Here is a 15,032-nt window from a genome sequence, read left to right as displayed (position 1 = left end):
CACGAGATGATCGAACAACAGGAAGCCTCCCGTGCAGACAGACCTCGAATGTAATTGCTGGAAGCAGAACGCGTCATATCCACGAACTCGCCGGCAGTCGCTCACCCTCAGTGCAAAGGCCGTTGTCATCCGTGGGGGAGCAGGGTGCGTGCTCACGTTCCCCAGCTTTGCGCAGTGGCAGTATCGTAGCCAATGAGGTTTATCCGAGGCGCGATTATTGCTAATTGAAAACTTTTCCCAATACCCCGCCATGACGACTTGAAATATAGTCGGCATTGGCAATTTTTGACAGTCTCTACGGAGACTGAATATTTTTGTCTGAAAAGAAAGCTTGGAAGCTTTAGGCGTTGAGAATGAACTAGGTAGTTTGGTGGCTTTTTCGCCTTTTACTTTTCCTCCTGGCTGTGTTTGCGCCGGGAAAGTTCAGCTTATTTGGCTACACATCGTGCGGACTGTCAACGCCGAATAAAGAAGTAAGTTTGCTATTTTGTTGTTGATTTGAGATGAACAATACCATTGTGAAGCTGTGATTTGCGAGAAAGTGGGAGAATGTGCAATTCTCTTACCCATTTTTTTTTTTTTTTTAAGATTTTATTTATTTATTCATGAGTGAGAGAGGCAGAGACAGGCAAAGGGAGTAGCAAGATCCACACGGGGAGCCTGACGTGGGACTCGATCCTGGATCTCCAGGATCACGCCCCGGGCTGAAGGCGGCGCTAAACTTCTGAGCCACCCGGGCTGCCCCCCCCCCCCCCCCGCCTTTTTTTTTTTTTTTTTTAAGATTTCATTTATTCACGAGAGGCAGAGGGAGAACCAGGCTCTCCGCAAGGAGCCCCATGCGGGACTCGATCCGGGGTCCCAGACCCTGAGATTACACCCTGAGAGACACTCAACCGCTGAGCTACCCAGGCAATCCCTACCCAAACACTTTTTAAAGCATTTGGGGAAAATGGACACGATACACTTACTCATCCTGTTCTGAAAGATTTGCAAAAAATAGGAGAATGCGCAATTCTCTTATCCAAATGCTTTTTAAAGCAATCCGGGAAAACGGACCTAGCACACTTACTCAGGTTCCATTGTGGAGTTCCAGGAGCTGTTCTTGAAACCAAGTCACCTCACCTCCAGTGGTGTGCTGGATTCCACTACCCCAGCTGCCTGGAGGGAGGCCAGGGGTGTCCCGGGACAGAAGCCTCCGAGAGGCCTACCCTTGTGCATAGCAGATCCAGCTGGACACGCGTGGGCCAACACCCATCAAACACTTCTCTGGTCTGTAAGCAAAAGGATGTGGTTAAGGGCGAAGGTAGTGAAAGGGCATCTGTTGGTTCCGGGCGGCCCTGGGGAAAACTGCCCCAGCAGTAAATTAGACGCAGTCCTGCTCCCTGGAGCTCAGTCTTGAGACAGACCATAAATAAGTAAATGAAGAGATAAGCTAGGAAAATTACAGATTATTTCAGTGCTCTGAAGAAAATAAGCAGGAAAATGTGATGGAGCCATTCAGAACACCAGTCAAATTCCGACAGCCACTATTGAGCACTTCCCATATGCCACACTACACAAAAAGTGCATAATATGCTTCATTTCATTTAATTCTCACAGAAACCGTTCTCCCATTCCATTTTTTTAAAGATTTTATTTAGGGATCCCTGGGTGGCGCAGTGGTTTGGCACCTGCCTTTGGCCCGGGGCGCGATCCTGGAGACCCGGGATCGAATCCCACGTTGGGCTCCCGGTGCATGGAGCCTGCTTCTCCCTCTGCCTGTGTCTCTGCCTCCCTCTCTCTCTGTGTGTGACTATCATGAATAAATAAATAAAATCTTAAAAAAAATAAAGATTTTATTTATTTATTCATGACAGATAGAGAGGGAGAGGCAGAGACACAGGCAGAGGGAGAAGCAGGCCCCATGAAGGGAACCCGATGTGGGACTCGAACCCGGGTCTCCAGGATCACACCCTGGGCCGAAGATGGCGCCAAACCGCTGGGCCTGTGGGGCTGCCCTCCCATTCCAATTTTTTTTTTTTTTTTTTAAGATTTTATTTATTGGGATCCCTGGGTGGCGCAGCGGTTTAGTGCCTGTCTTTGGCCCAGGGCGCGATCCTGGAGACCTGGGATCGGATCCCACATCAGGCTCCCGGTGCATGGAGCCTGCTTCTCCCTCTGCCTCTGTCTCTGCCTCTCTCTCTCTCTCTCTCTCTCTGTGACTATCATAAATAAATAAAAATTAAAAAAAAAAGATTTTATTTATTTATTCACAGTAGACAGAGAGAGAGGCAGAGACACAGGCAGAGCGAGAAGCAGGCTCCACGCAGGGAGCCCTACAGGGGACTCCATCCCAGGTCTCCAGGATCACACCCTGGGCCAAAGGCAGGCGCCAAACCGCTGCGCCACCCAGGGATTTCCCCCCATTCCATTTAAAAAATAATAATAATAACTCTATTGGGTTATAATTGACATTCAATAAACTACACATATTTAAAGCACCCAATTTTCTAAGTTTTGAAACTTGTGCACTCATGACACCATTACTGTGATCCAGATAGTGAACACATTCATCGCTCCTCCAAAATTTCATGTTCCTTTGTAAACCATCCCCACCTCTCATCTCTTCCCCCACTCTCTTCTGTCACTAGACTTTGTATTTTCCAGAGTTCTATATAAATGGAATCATAGGGTATGTGATTTTTTTTTAAGGTTTATTTATTTCTTCATGAGAGACACACACAGAGAGAGGCAGAGACACAGCAGAGGGAAAAGCAGGCTCCCAGGGAGCCTGATGAGGGACTTGATCCTGGGAAGGAGGGGGAATCGCCCTGAGCTGAAGGCAGACACTCAACCGCTGAGCCACCCAAGCGTCCCAGGGTATGTGATTTTTTGAGATTAACTTTTTTCACCAAATATAACATCCTTGAGGTCCATCCAGGTTGTTGCATGTATCAATATTTTGTTCATTCCTTTCTCTCATTGAGTAGTATTCTGTTTATGGAAGTACCAGAGTGTTCAACCATTCACCCACTGAAGGACATGTGGGTTGCTTCCAGTACTTTACTGTCACCAGTAAAGCTCCTAAGAACATTTGTGTACAAGTTCCATGTGAGCAAGGGCCCCTGGCTGGCTCAGTCAGTAGAGCATGTGACTCTTGATCTTGGGGTCATGAGTTCAAGCCCCGAACTGGGCATAGAGCTTACTAAAGAAGAAGAAAAAATAAAAAACAATTCCAAGTTTTGTGTGAGCATAAAGTTTTGATTATCTGGGCCATATGGGAAATTACATGTTTAGTTTTGTAACAAATTGCCAGATTATTTGGCAGAGTGGCTGCATCATTTTACTTTCCATGTGTGGTCTTTTAAAATCTAGACAAAGTCTGTCTGCCTTTTTTCTTTCCTTCATTATACTGATATATTTTTTTTGAAAAGCCCAAGACAGATATCTTGTAGAAGTTCCACATTCTGACTTCATCTGATCCTATCCCCGGGAGGTGTTGATTAACATATTCCTTTATCACCATATATTTCCTGTAACCAAGACTTCCTGGCTTGATTAGATTCAAGAGAAGTTGAAGGGTGATTCTGTGAACTTTGTACCACATCTTCCACTGTCTGTGATGCTGAATTTAATCGCCTGGTTAAGACAGTAACTGCTCTGTCTCTACTGTAAAAGTCATCAGTAATCTGTGGAATGAACACTTGCCCTAGGAACCATTTGATACTAAAAGCCCTTTGCTTTCCATGACCACCTTCTTAAACTACTTCCTGATCAGTCATCACATCTGGCTGAGTAAGATAAATTAATGTCACTCCTTCTCTGGAACCCAGAATAGGGGTTGGGGGATGTCCTGCATTCAGGACCTGTGGTCGCAGGAAGTTGATAAGAGTCCCCTGATAAGCTAATGTATCAGAACTGAGCGAACATGATGGAAAAAAGAGGGGGGTGAAAATTGCTTAAAGGAGGATCCTGGGAAGCAAAATGGGGGGCATCCTAGAGACTCCACATTGATTAAGAACTTCAAGAGGAGGGATCCCTGGGTGGCTCAGCGGTTTAGTGCCTGCCTTTGGCCCAGGGCCTGATCCTGGGGTCCCGGATCCATCCAGTCCTGCATCAGGCTCCCCGCGTGCAGGCTGCTTCTCCCTCTCCCTATGTCTCTTCCTCTCTCTGTGTGTCTCTCATGAATAAATGAATAAAATCTTGAAAAAAACTTCAAGAGGAGCCAGAAGTGCTACCCAGAGGCTGAAATTTCAATATAAATATCCTTTTTTAAAAGATTATTTATTTATTCATGAGAGACACAGAGAGAGGCAGAAACACAGGCAGAGGGAGAAGCAGGCTCCCTGTGGGGGAGCCCGATGTGGGACTTGATCCCAGAACCCCTGGATCACACCCTGAGCCAAAGGCAGAGGCTCAACCGCTGAGCTACCCAGGTGTCCCAATATAAATATCCTTGGTGGGGGCCTGCCTGGGTGGCTCAGTTGGTTGAGTGTCTGCCTTCACCTGGGTCATGGTCCTACTCAGGGAGGAAGCCTGCTCCTCCCTCTGCCTCTGCCTGCTACTCCCCCTGCTTATGCTCTCTCTGTCAAATGAATGGATAAAATCTTTTAAAAATAAATAGATAAATAAATAAATACCCTTGATAATGTGGTTTAGAAATTCACCCCAACCATTTCTTTCCACCTTCGCTGATTGCCAAGATGGCTAATCAGGGTATTGAACCGGGTCTGGAGGAAACTAGATAGTGCTTCCCTGGCAAATTCTGTATTGATCAGAATGTCAGCTGATGCTCTGGTAAATACTGACCCATATGATGTGATGTACATGCGTGTGTGTGTGTGTGTGAGTGATTTCCTTAGAAATTATAACAGCAAGTAAGTAAAATGGTGACTAATTTGTGGGCAAACACAAGAAAGAAAAGCATGAAAAGAAAATTTAAATAAATAAATAAATAAGGACACCTGGGTGGCTCAGTGGTTGAATGTCTGCTTTCAGTTCAGGTCGATATCCGGAGGTCCTGGGATCAAGTCCCACATCCAGCTCTCCCGCCCCACCCCACCCCCAACCCCGGGGAGCCTGCTTCTCCCTCTGCCCATGTCTCTGCCTCTCTCTCTGTCTCTCATAAATAAATAAATAAAACCTTAGAAAGAAAGAAAGAAAGAAAGAAAGAAAGAAAGAAAGAAAGAAAGAAAGAAAGAAAGACCACAGAAGAGATGAACAAATAGCTTAAGGAAAACAAAATAATGTTTTTATTTTTTAAAAGGGAAAAGTTTTAGAATATCCATATGATATTTTGCTCTCAAGTCTACTGGAATCTTCTTTTGGCTGGATAATTTGAGTTGTGATGACTTTTTTTTTTTTAATTGGAGTAAAATATGATGTAAAACAGTAAAAAATAGGGATGACACCTGTGTGGCTCAGTGGTTGAGTGTCTGCCTTCGGCCCAGGGCATGATCCTGGAGTCCCGGGATCGAGTCCCACATTGGGCTACCTGCATGGAGCCTGCTTCTCCCTCTGTGTCTCTGCCTCTGTGTGTGTGTGTCTCATGAATAAATAAATAAAATCTTTAAAAAAAACCCCATAAAATTAGCTGTTTGAAGGCGAATCTGTGTGATTTTAACATATTGTTTTCTGGGACGCCTGGGTGGCTGAGTGGTTGGGCGTCTGCCTTTGGCTCACGGTGTGACCCTGGGGACCCGGGATTGAGTCCCACATCAGGCTTCCTGCAGGGAGCCTGCTTCTCCCTTTGCATATGTCTCTGCCTCTTTCTTTCTGTGTCTTTCATGAATAAATAAATGAAATCTTTAAAAAAATAAAAATAACATATTGTTTTCTATTTCACCACTTAATTTTTCTGATTATAAAATCACTGCATGTAATTTTGCATATAATATCCAAGCATTATATATATGAAAAGACTGTCAAAGATCCCCCCCACCATAAGCCCACTTTCACTACTAGAGGAGAAAGCCACAGGTAGGTGAGACTATTCTTCCAAATTATTCTATTCCTTTTTTTTTTTTTTAAAGATTTTATTTATTTAGGGGATCCCTTGGTGGCTCAGCGGTTTGGCGCTTGCCTTTGGCCCAGGGCGTGGTCCTGGAGTCCCAGGATCGAGTCCCACATCGGGCTCCCTGCATGGAGCCTGCTTCTCCCTCTGCCTGTGTCTCTGCTTCTCTCTCTCTCTCTCTCTCTCTCTCTGTCTCTCATGAATAAATAAATAAATATTAAAAAAAAAAAGATTTTAGTTATTTATTCATCATAGACACACAGAGAGAGGCAGGCTCCCTCTGAGGAGCCCGATGCAGGACTCAATCCGAGGACCCCAAGATCACGACCTGAGTCAAAGGCAGATGCTTAGCCACTGAGCCACCCAGGTGCCCCTACACTGGGTCTTCTCATGGGATTAGAGGTCATGGAAAGCCACTGGGTTTTATTCTGGTGTCCTGAAGGATTTCAGCAGGTTGGTGAGAGACCCAGACCATGCCTTCCCTCCTAATTCAGAGATAGGGGCCTTCCTAAGGCTGTGTGTCCAAGCCAGATGGGAAGCTCCAACCTTCCAAAAAGCATCAATGCAACCCTCGTACTCCCATTCATGAACCAGCCCATGGACTCTCAAGTTCTGGCTTTGAATCCTGACTTGACCACTTTGTACCCATGTGGCCACCAGCAGGTAACTTTATGAACCTTGGTTTCCTACCTATAAAATAGGCATGAACCAACCCCTCCTTGGATTTTTGCAAGGATTTTTTTTAAAGAATTATTTATTTATTCATGAGAGATACAGAAAGAGAGGCAGAGACAGGCAGAGAGAGAAGCAGGCTCCCTGCAGAGAGCCTGATGTGGAACTTGATCCCAGGACCTTGGGATCACAACCTGAGCCAAAGACAGATGCTCAACCACTGAACCAGGTGCCCCAGATTTTTCGCCAAACCGCTGCGCCACCCAGGGATCCCTTGCAAGGATTAAATGAGATAATGTAAAAGACTTAACATGGTGCATCCCACATTTCAACCAATAAATGTTCCCAATAATAATTATTCTAATATAATAATGATCATATAATGATAGCTATTAATATGATTAATAATATTCACAGTCTTGATTCTGCAACTCTTTGGTGACTAGATAGATACCCCTAAATCTGTGTTTTTCTTTCCCAGCCCTAAAATCCCACTCCCATGATAATTAGGGCTTCAGTTTCTCAGCCCTTTTCTTGCATGTTTCTGGCTGTTGAAATGGCATAACAACCTTGGGAAACATATGTTTTATTATCTAGATTTTACAGTTACAGCAACAAAGCCTCAGAGTGGTCAAGGCACTTGCCTCAAACCACCCAGCTAAGTAAATATCAGACCTGCAACCTCACACACATTCATTGATAAGGAAACTGAGGCTCAGAAATATGAAGTCTCATGCCCAAGGTTGTACAGTTGGCAGGTGGCAGGGCAGGGTTTAAACTTTTGTCTGTCCTGCGACTCCTGGACCCTAAGGGTTTCCCCCAGAGGGCTGATGCTCCTGCGAAGATCCACCCTCTGAACTCTCTGGGGATATAAGCAGGGGAGGCTGGAAGCTTTCATTTTTGCTGCCCTTACTCTGGGGCTCTCATATATTGGAAACACCAGCCCCTTCTTCTGGAATGCCCTTCTCACCGCTTGCCTCCCATTCACCAAAAACCAGGTCAGTGTTCATTCTTTTCCAGAAAATATTTCCAAGCTTCCCTTGAATTACTCTTAAGCAGCTGATTCCCCTTCATGTTCATGTCTGCAGTGTCATTTTTACAATGCAATTGTAATTTTATTTTTAAAATATCAACTCAGAGCAGCCCCAGTGGCGCGGCGGTTTGGCGCTGCCTGCAGCCTGGGGTGTGATCCTGGAGACCCAGGATCGAGTCCCACGTCAGGCTCCCTGCATGGAGCCTGCTGCTCCCTCTGTCTGTGTCTCTGCCTCTCTTTCTCTGTGTCTATGAATAAATAAATAAAATCTTTTAAAAAATAAAAATAAAAAAATAAAATATCAACTCATTATGGGAATACATAAAATCCCATATATGGCTCAAAATTCAAAAGATTCAAGGGGCACCTGGGTGGCTCAGTCATTTGAGCCCCTTCCTTTGACTCAGGTCATGATCCCAGGGTCCTGAGATCAAGCCCACTGTCCAGCTCCCTGCTCAGCAGGGAGTCTGCTTCTCCCTCTGCCTCTCACAGCTCATGCTAGCTCTCTTTCTCAAATAAGTAAATAAAATCTTAAAAAAAAAAAGTTCAAAAGACTCAAAAAGGTATTTAGTGAAATCGCCTTCCCACCCCGATGGCCTGCCAGTTAACAGGAGTGTTTATGTATTCTTACAGGTATCTCCAGCATATAGCAGCAGCTTATAAACAAATATATTTTTCCCATTTTCCCCCACAAATGATGCACATGTTACACACACTGTTCATCTTTCTTTCTTTCTTTCTTTCTTTTTTTCTTTTTTAGATCTTGGAAACTGTTTCATATTAGTACATAATAATCTTCCCAGATCTCTTTTGTGGCTGCACAGTTTCCCGTTGTAGGACCTTATGTAGTTTATTTAACCATTCCCCTGTGGATGGACATTTGGGTTGTTTCCAGTCTTTTGCTCTTAAAAACAGCACTGCAGGGGCATCTGGCTGGCTTAGTCAGTAGAGTGTGTGACTCTTGATCTTGAGGTTGTGAATTTGAACCCCATGTTGGGTATAGAGATTACTTAAAAATAAAATCTTAAAACAAAACAGCACTGTAGCTAAGACCCCTCTACTTGAGAGGTTGTTGTCAATCCTGGGAAACTCTGTGCATGGTGTGTGATTGAGCAGAGAGACTGGGGCTGGGGTTCTCATCCAGATGCAACTAACCCCACAGCCCAGGCAATATATTTCTTTATGCCTCAGTGTCCCAGCCTTTCCTTCTTTTTTTTTTTTTTTTAAGATTTTATTTATTTATTTATTTATTTATTTTTTAAAACAACATCCTTTTTTTTTTAATTTAAAAAAATTTTTTTTATTTATTTATGATAGTCACAGAGAGAGAGAGAGGCAGAGACATAGGCAGAGGGAGAAGCAGGCTCCATGCCGGGAGCCCGACATGGGACTGAATCCCGGGACTCCAGGATTGTGCCCTGGGCCCAAGGCAGGTGCCAAACCGCTGAGCCACCCAGGGATCCCCCCTTTCCTTCTTTCAAATGATATTTACTGAACACCTGCCATTCTAGACACTGGTGGAGAAGATAAGCCTGGCCTCTCTTCTCATAGCACTGACATTTTATTGGGGGAGGGAGAGACAAATAATCAACAGATAAGCAAATAAACACAGAACACAATGTCAAAAGGTGAAAGTAAATAAAATAAGCTGGCATAAAGGGATATAGGGTCTGACATGGAGGTTGAGGGGTTGTAGATAGCATGTCCAGGATCCACAGAAGTGACTTGTGAAGTGAGATCTCAATGATGAGCAGGAACAAGAACTGGGAAGAACGTTCTAGAAAGAGACTCATAGCTGTGATTTTATTTATTTATTCATGAGAGACACACAGAGAGAGAGAGAGAGAGAGAGAGGCAGAGACACAGGCAGAGGGAGAAGCAGGCTCCATGGAGGGAGCCCGACGTGGGACTCGATCCCGGGTCCCCAGGACCATGCCCTGGGCTGAAGGCAGCACTAAACCGCTGAGCCACCCGGGCTACCCTGGACCATGTACATTTTTTAGACATTACTTTGAGACCTGGGCATTCCACTCCTAGGTGACTACCTGAGAGAGATGACAACATATGTCCGCTCAAAGATTTCTCTATGAATATTCATAGCAGCTTTATTCACAGAGGCCAAAACTGGTGAAATAACCCAAATATCCATCAACAGGACAGTGGAGAACCTATACACAGGAGTTCTACTCAGCAATAAAAAGGAGCAAACTCTTGATACACATGACATGGATGAATCCTGTGAACATGCTGAGGCCTAAGAAGCCAGGCGTCCACACACCCTGCAAAAAAAGAGAGCAAGAGGGACGCCTGGGTGGCTCAGCAGTTGAGCGTCTGCCTTTGGCTCAGGGTGTGATCCTGGAGTACTAAGATCGAGTCCCACACTGGGCTCCCTGTATGGAGCCTCCTTCTCCCTCTGCTTGTGTCTCTGCCTGTCTCTCTGTGTCTCTCACAAATAAATAAATTAATCTTTAAAAAAAAAAGAGCGAAAGAATACATATTGTATGATTCCATTTACATAAAAGCATTATAAAGTTAATGCAGGGGCGCCTGGGTGGCTCAAACAGTTAAGCAATTAAGCTCTACCTTTGCTCAGGTCATGATCCCAGGGACTCCCTGCTCAGCGGGGAGTCTGTTTCTCCCTCTCCCTGTCCCACCCCCACACTCGTGCTTTCTCTTTCAAATAAATACAATCGTGAAAAAAAAAAAAAGAAAATGAAAATGAAAATGCAAAGATAATCTATAGTCACAGAAAACAAATCAGTGGTTACCTGGGGCCAGCAGTCAGGGGACAGGGGATCAAAAACCAAGGACAAGAAAGAGCAATGGAATGTTCTGTGTCTTGATTGAGTTGGTGGTTACATGGGTATATCCATCTGTCAAAGCCCATTGAACTAGTACACTTGATTAGGTGTGTCTTATGTATAAAGGAGGACAGAGAGGATTGGGAATGACTTCTCAGTGTGCACCTGTCAACATGTGGGGATCTTAGCTGCCATGGGGACACTGAATGTGGAGCAGCTTTGGAGGGAATCCAGCCCGTTTCACCCACAGAAGGACTGATAGTCTCTTGGGATCCCTCCTGCCCCTACAATTCTTGGTGTAAAATCCCTCCCTTCCCAGGCAGATACGGAGTGTCAGTTACTGAGCAGAATCCTCACCATTGCCCCACCTTATGGCGGAGACTGGTAACAGGAGGTCGGGATTCCAGCTGAGGTCTCACTTTCTGTTCTATTGTCCAGTTTTTCCGGAGTGCTCCTCTGCCCCAGCTAGACTCCTTCAACTAACCTGTGCTTTTGAGGAGTGGCTGCACATCAGGAAGTGTCCCAAACTCCATGAGTGTTGCTGTCACTGAAAACCCACTGTGCTGTAACTTACTATATATTTCTCTGTAAATGACTCACTTTTTTATTTAACTTAGCCTCTTCCTAAACTATAATATTGTATTTTTTAAAGATTTTATTTATTTATTTATTTGAGAATGAAAGCAAGTGTGAGTGAGAGAGAGAGAGAGAGCAGGAGTGAAGGGGCAAAGGGAGAAGGAGAAACAGGCTCCCCGCTGAGCAGGGAGCCCGATGTGGGGCTCAATCCCAGGACCCTGGGATCATGACCTGAGCCGAAGGCAGGCATTTAACCAACTGAGCAATCCAGTCACTTCTTTAATATTGAATTTATTTAAAAACATCCCCATATAAGTGGACCTGCACACTTCCAACCTGTGTTATTCAAGGGATAGCTTTATTGGTTTTATGGGTTACTTAGGTATTTTTCTAACATATGTGAATATATAATTATTAAAATAAGAAATCTCCACTTATATACCATTTATACCTCTCTCATTCCCCTGGTGGTCCTTGTACCACATCTGGGGGGATTTCTTCATGAGGTCACCCTAAAGTATTGTGTGCAGGTCAATGTGTATGAAATAATCGGTTATACATTTCTCTGGACACAGCTGGTTTGCACAGGACTTTGTCAACACCCAGCAAAAGAACCAACAGCAACAGTACACTTAATCTCTGAAACAGCACTTCCACACCTAGAAACTGATCTCCAGAAAATAATTAAGGATGTACTTCAAGATTTTTTTTTTTGAGGGGAGGGAATTATTTTTAAGATTTTATTTATATATATTTTTTAAGATTTTATTTATTTATTCATAGAGACACAGAGAGAGGCAGAGACACAGGCAGAGGGAGAAGCAGGCTCCATGCAGGGAGCCCTATGTGGGACGCCATCCAGGGTCTCCAGGATCATGCCCTGGGCTGCAGGCGGCGCTAAACCGCTGCACCACCGGGGCTGCCCAAGGGGAGGGAATTATGGACATTTTTTTTTTAAGATTTCATGTATTTAAAAAAAAAGATTTCATTTATTTATTCATGGGAGAGGCAGAGGCACAGGCAGAGGGAGAAGCAGGCTCCATGCAGGGAGCCAAATGCAGGACTCAATCCTAGGACCTTGGGAATCACTCCCTGAGCTGAAGGCAGACGCTCAACCGCTGAGCCACCCAGGCATTCCTGGACACTTGATTTTTGTTTTTTTTTTTTTTTATTTATGATAGTCGCAGAGAGAGAGAGAGAGGTAGAGACATAGGCAGAGGGAGAAGCAGGCTCCATGCACCGGGAGCCAGACGTGGGATTTGATCCTGGGTCTCCAGGATCGCGCCCTGGGCCAAAGGCAGGTGCTAAACCGCTGCGCCACCCAGGGATCCCTGGACACTTGATTTTAATCTTTTAGTTGATCTGTTTTTTTTCTAAATGTCTTCCTACCATGAACAACTACTATAAAGAAAACTTCCACGTCTATATAGCAAGCCCTGGAATTTACTTTTCTAAATCTTTCCCCCTCCCCTTAATCCCTTCTGTCTTCCCAACGTCAGTCAGTTCACAGTTAAGACATGGTCTCTAGCTTTCTGAAGTCTAGAGTCAAGTATGAGACAGAGCTGCAAACGAGTGCACAGGAACTGTTTAATTATAATTGTCAGGAGTGCCTTCCTGGTGCTAAAAAAAGATCTTAATAACAGGGGCACTGCAGGTCAGGGCATGGTTTTCTAAGGAAATGGCTTTTGGGTCAAAATCCCCAAAAATAATGATGCCAGCTCACATTTAAAGCTGCACTGTCCCATAGGGTAGCCACTGGCCACATATGGCTACTGAGCACTTGGAATGTGGCTAGTTAAACTGAGATGTGCTCTAAATGCAAAATATACAATGGATTTTGAAGACTTCACATGCAAAAAGAGTGAGAAATTTCTGATACTTTTTTTTTTCTACTTGGATCTTTACTTTTTTTTATTAAAGATTTTATTTATTGGGGATCCCTGGGTGGCGCAGCAGTTTGGCACCTGCCTTTGGCCCAGGGCACGATCCTGGAGACCCGGGATCGAATCCCACATCGGGCTCCCGGTGCATGGAGCCTGCTTCTCCCTCTGCCTGTGTCTCTGCCTTTCTCTCTCTCTCTCTCTGTGTGACTATCATAAATAAATTAAAAAAAAAAATTAAAAAAAAAAAGATTTTATTTATTTATTTGAGAGAGAGAGAGAGAGAGCATGAGCAGGGGGAGGGACAGTGGGAGAGAGGGAGAAGCAGACTCCTGGCTAAGTGCAGAGCCCCAACATGGGGCTTGATCCCAAGACCCCATTCCATGACCTGAGCCAAAGGCAGATGTCCAAATAAATAAATAAATAAATAAGAAACAAATAAATAAATGTTGAAATGAAAGGGATGCTTGAGTGGCTCAGTCGGTGGCTTGGATTTCCTGCTCACCCAGAACTCTACTTCTTCCTTTCCCTCTGCTCTTCCCCCATCTCATGTTTGCACTTTCTTCTCTTTCCTCTGAAATAAATAAAATAAAAGAGGGGCACCTGGGCGGCTCAGTCATTGACCATCTGCCTTCAGTTCAGAGCATGATCCTGGGGTTCTGGGATCAAGTCCTGCATAGGGCTCCACGCAGGGAGTCTGCTTCTTTTTTTCTTTTTTTAAATGAGAATTAAAAAAAAATTATGATAGACTTAGAGAGGAAGAGAGAGAGGCAGAGACACAGGCAGAGGGAGAGGCAGGCCCCATGTCAGGAGCCCGACGCGGGACTTGATCCCGGGACTCCAGGATTGCACCCTGGGCCAAAGGCAGGCACTAAACCGCTGAGTGACCCAGGGATCCCCGTGGGAGCCTGCTTCTCCCTCTGCCTATGTCTGCCTCTTTCTGTGTCTCTCATGAATAAATAAACAAAATCTTAAAATAATTTTTTTTGAAATGAGAGGGGCACCTGGTGGTGCAGGCAGTTGGGCATCTGATTCTGGGTCTCTGCTCAAGTTGAGATCACAGGGTCACGAATCCAGCCCTGTGTGGGCTTGGTACTCTGCTGTAGTCTCCCTAACACTCTCTCTCCCTCTGCCCCTCCCCCTGCAAAGCTTTTCTCTATCCTAAGTAAGTAAAGAAATTAAAAAAAAAAAAAAAAAAGTAAAGAAATAAAGATGAAATGAGAACATTTAGGATATATTGGATTAGATAAAATATATTAAGATTCATTTTACTTGTTGCTTTCTACCTTTTTATTTATTTTTTAAAAATATTTTATTTCTTTCTATACTTATTTAGAGAGAGAGAGAGGGAGAACAAGCAGGGGAGAGGCAGAGGGAGAGGGAGAAGCAGACTCCCTACCAAGCTGGGAGCCCAATGTGGGGCTGGATCCCAGGACTTGGAGGTCATGACCTGAGCTGAAGGCAGATGCTCAACCATCCAAACCACCCAGGTGCCCCTAGAAAGTTTTAAATTACCTATGTGGCTTGCGTTTTTTTTTTTTTTTTCTTTCTAGTGGATAGGGCTGAGCCAGAGAGCACTTACTGACAGCAAGGATTGTTCTGAGTACTAAATATGTAGTATCTCATTTAATCCTACACTGACTCTGAGAGGTGGCTAGTATTCATCTTTCTGCAGAGGTGGAAATCTGAGGTGCAGGGAGTAAATGGCCAGAGATTCATCACCAGCAAGGAGTATAGCGGGGGTTTGAACCTGGGTAGGAGTCCCTCTGCCTAACCAATGTGCACTTAACCTCTACCTAACTCTACTGTGCTGGGACATCCATAGCCATCAGAGTGGAAGGAGCAGCACAGGGACATTCCATGGACTAGATGGACCTCTGCTTTCTTGGTGGCTGTTTCCTTATCCTGGAAACTCTGAATTCAGTTTTAGCAGCGGTGTCTGTCTGCCTTGTCAATGCAAGTTAATCTTCTTTTAAAAAAATCTATGATTATTGGGTTTTTTAAAAGATTTTACTTATTTGTTCATGAGAGACACAGAGAGAAAGGCAGAGACACAGGCAGAGGGAGAAGCAGGCTCC

General features: G+C 44.6%; 1 non-coding gene across 1 annotated transcript; it reads left to right on the top strand.

The window, feature by feature from the left end:
- The first annotated feature begins 163 nt into the window (after positions 1 to 163).
- LOC144300101 (U4 spliceosomal RNA) lies at positions 164 to 304 on the top strand. Its single transcript, XR_013366741.1, has one exon. It is a non-coding gene; the product is annotated as a U4 spliceosomal RNA (small nuclear RNA).
- Positions 305 to 15,032: the final 14,728 nt, after the last annotated feature.

Source organism: Canis aureus, chromosome 27 (genome assembly GCF_053574225.1).
Source record: "Canis aureus isolate CA01 chromosome 27, VMU_Caureus_v.1.0, whole genome shotgun sequence".
NCBI classification, from domain to species: Eukaryota; Metazoa; Chordata; class Mammalia; order Carnivora; family Canidae; genus Canis; species Canis aureus.
Note: the sequence above shows the minus strand (reverse complement) of the source record. Positions and strands in the feature narration are given on the sequence as shown.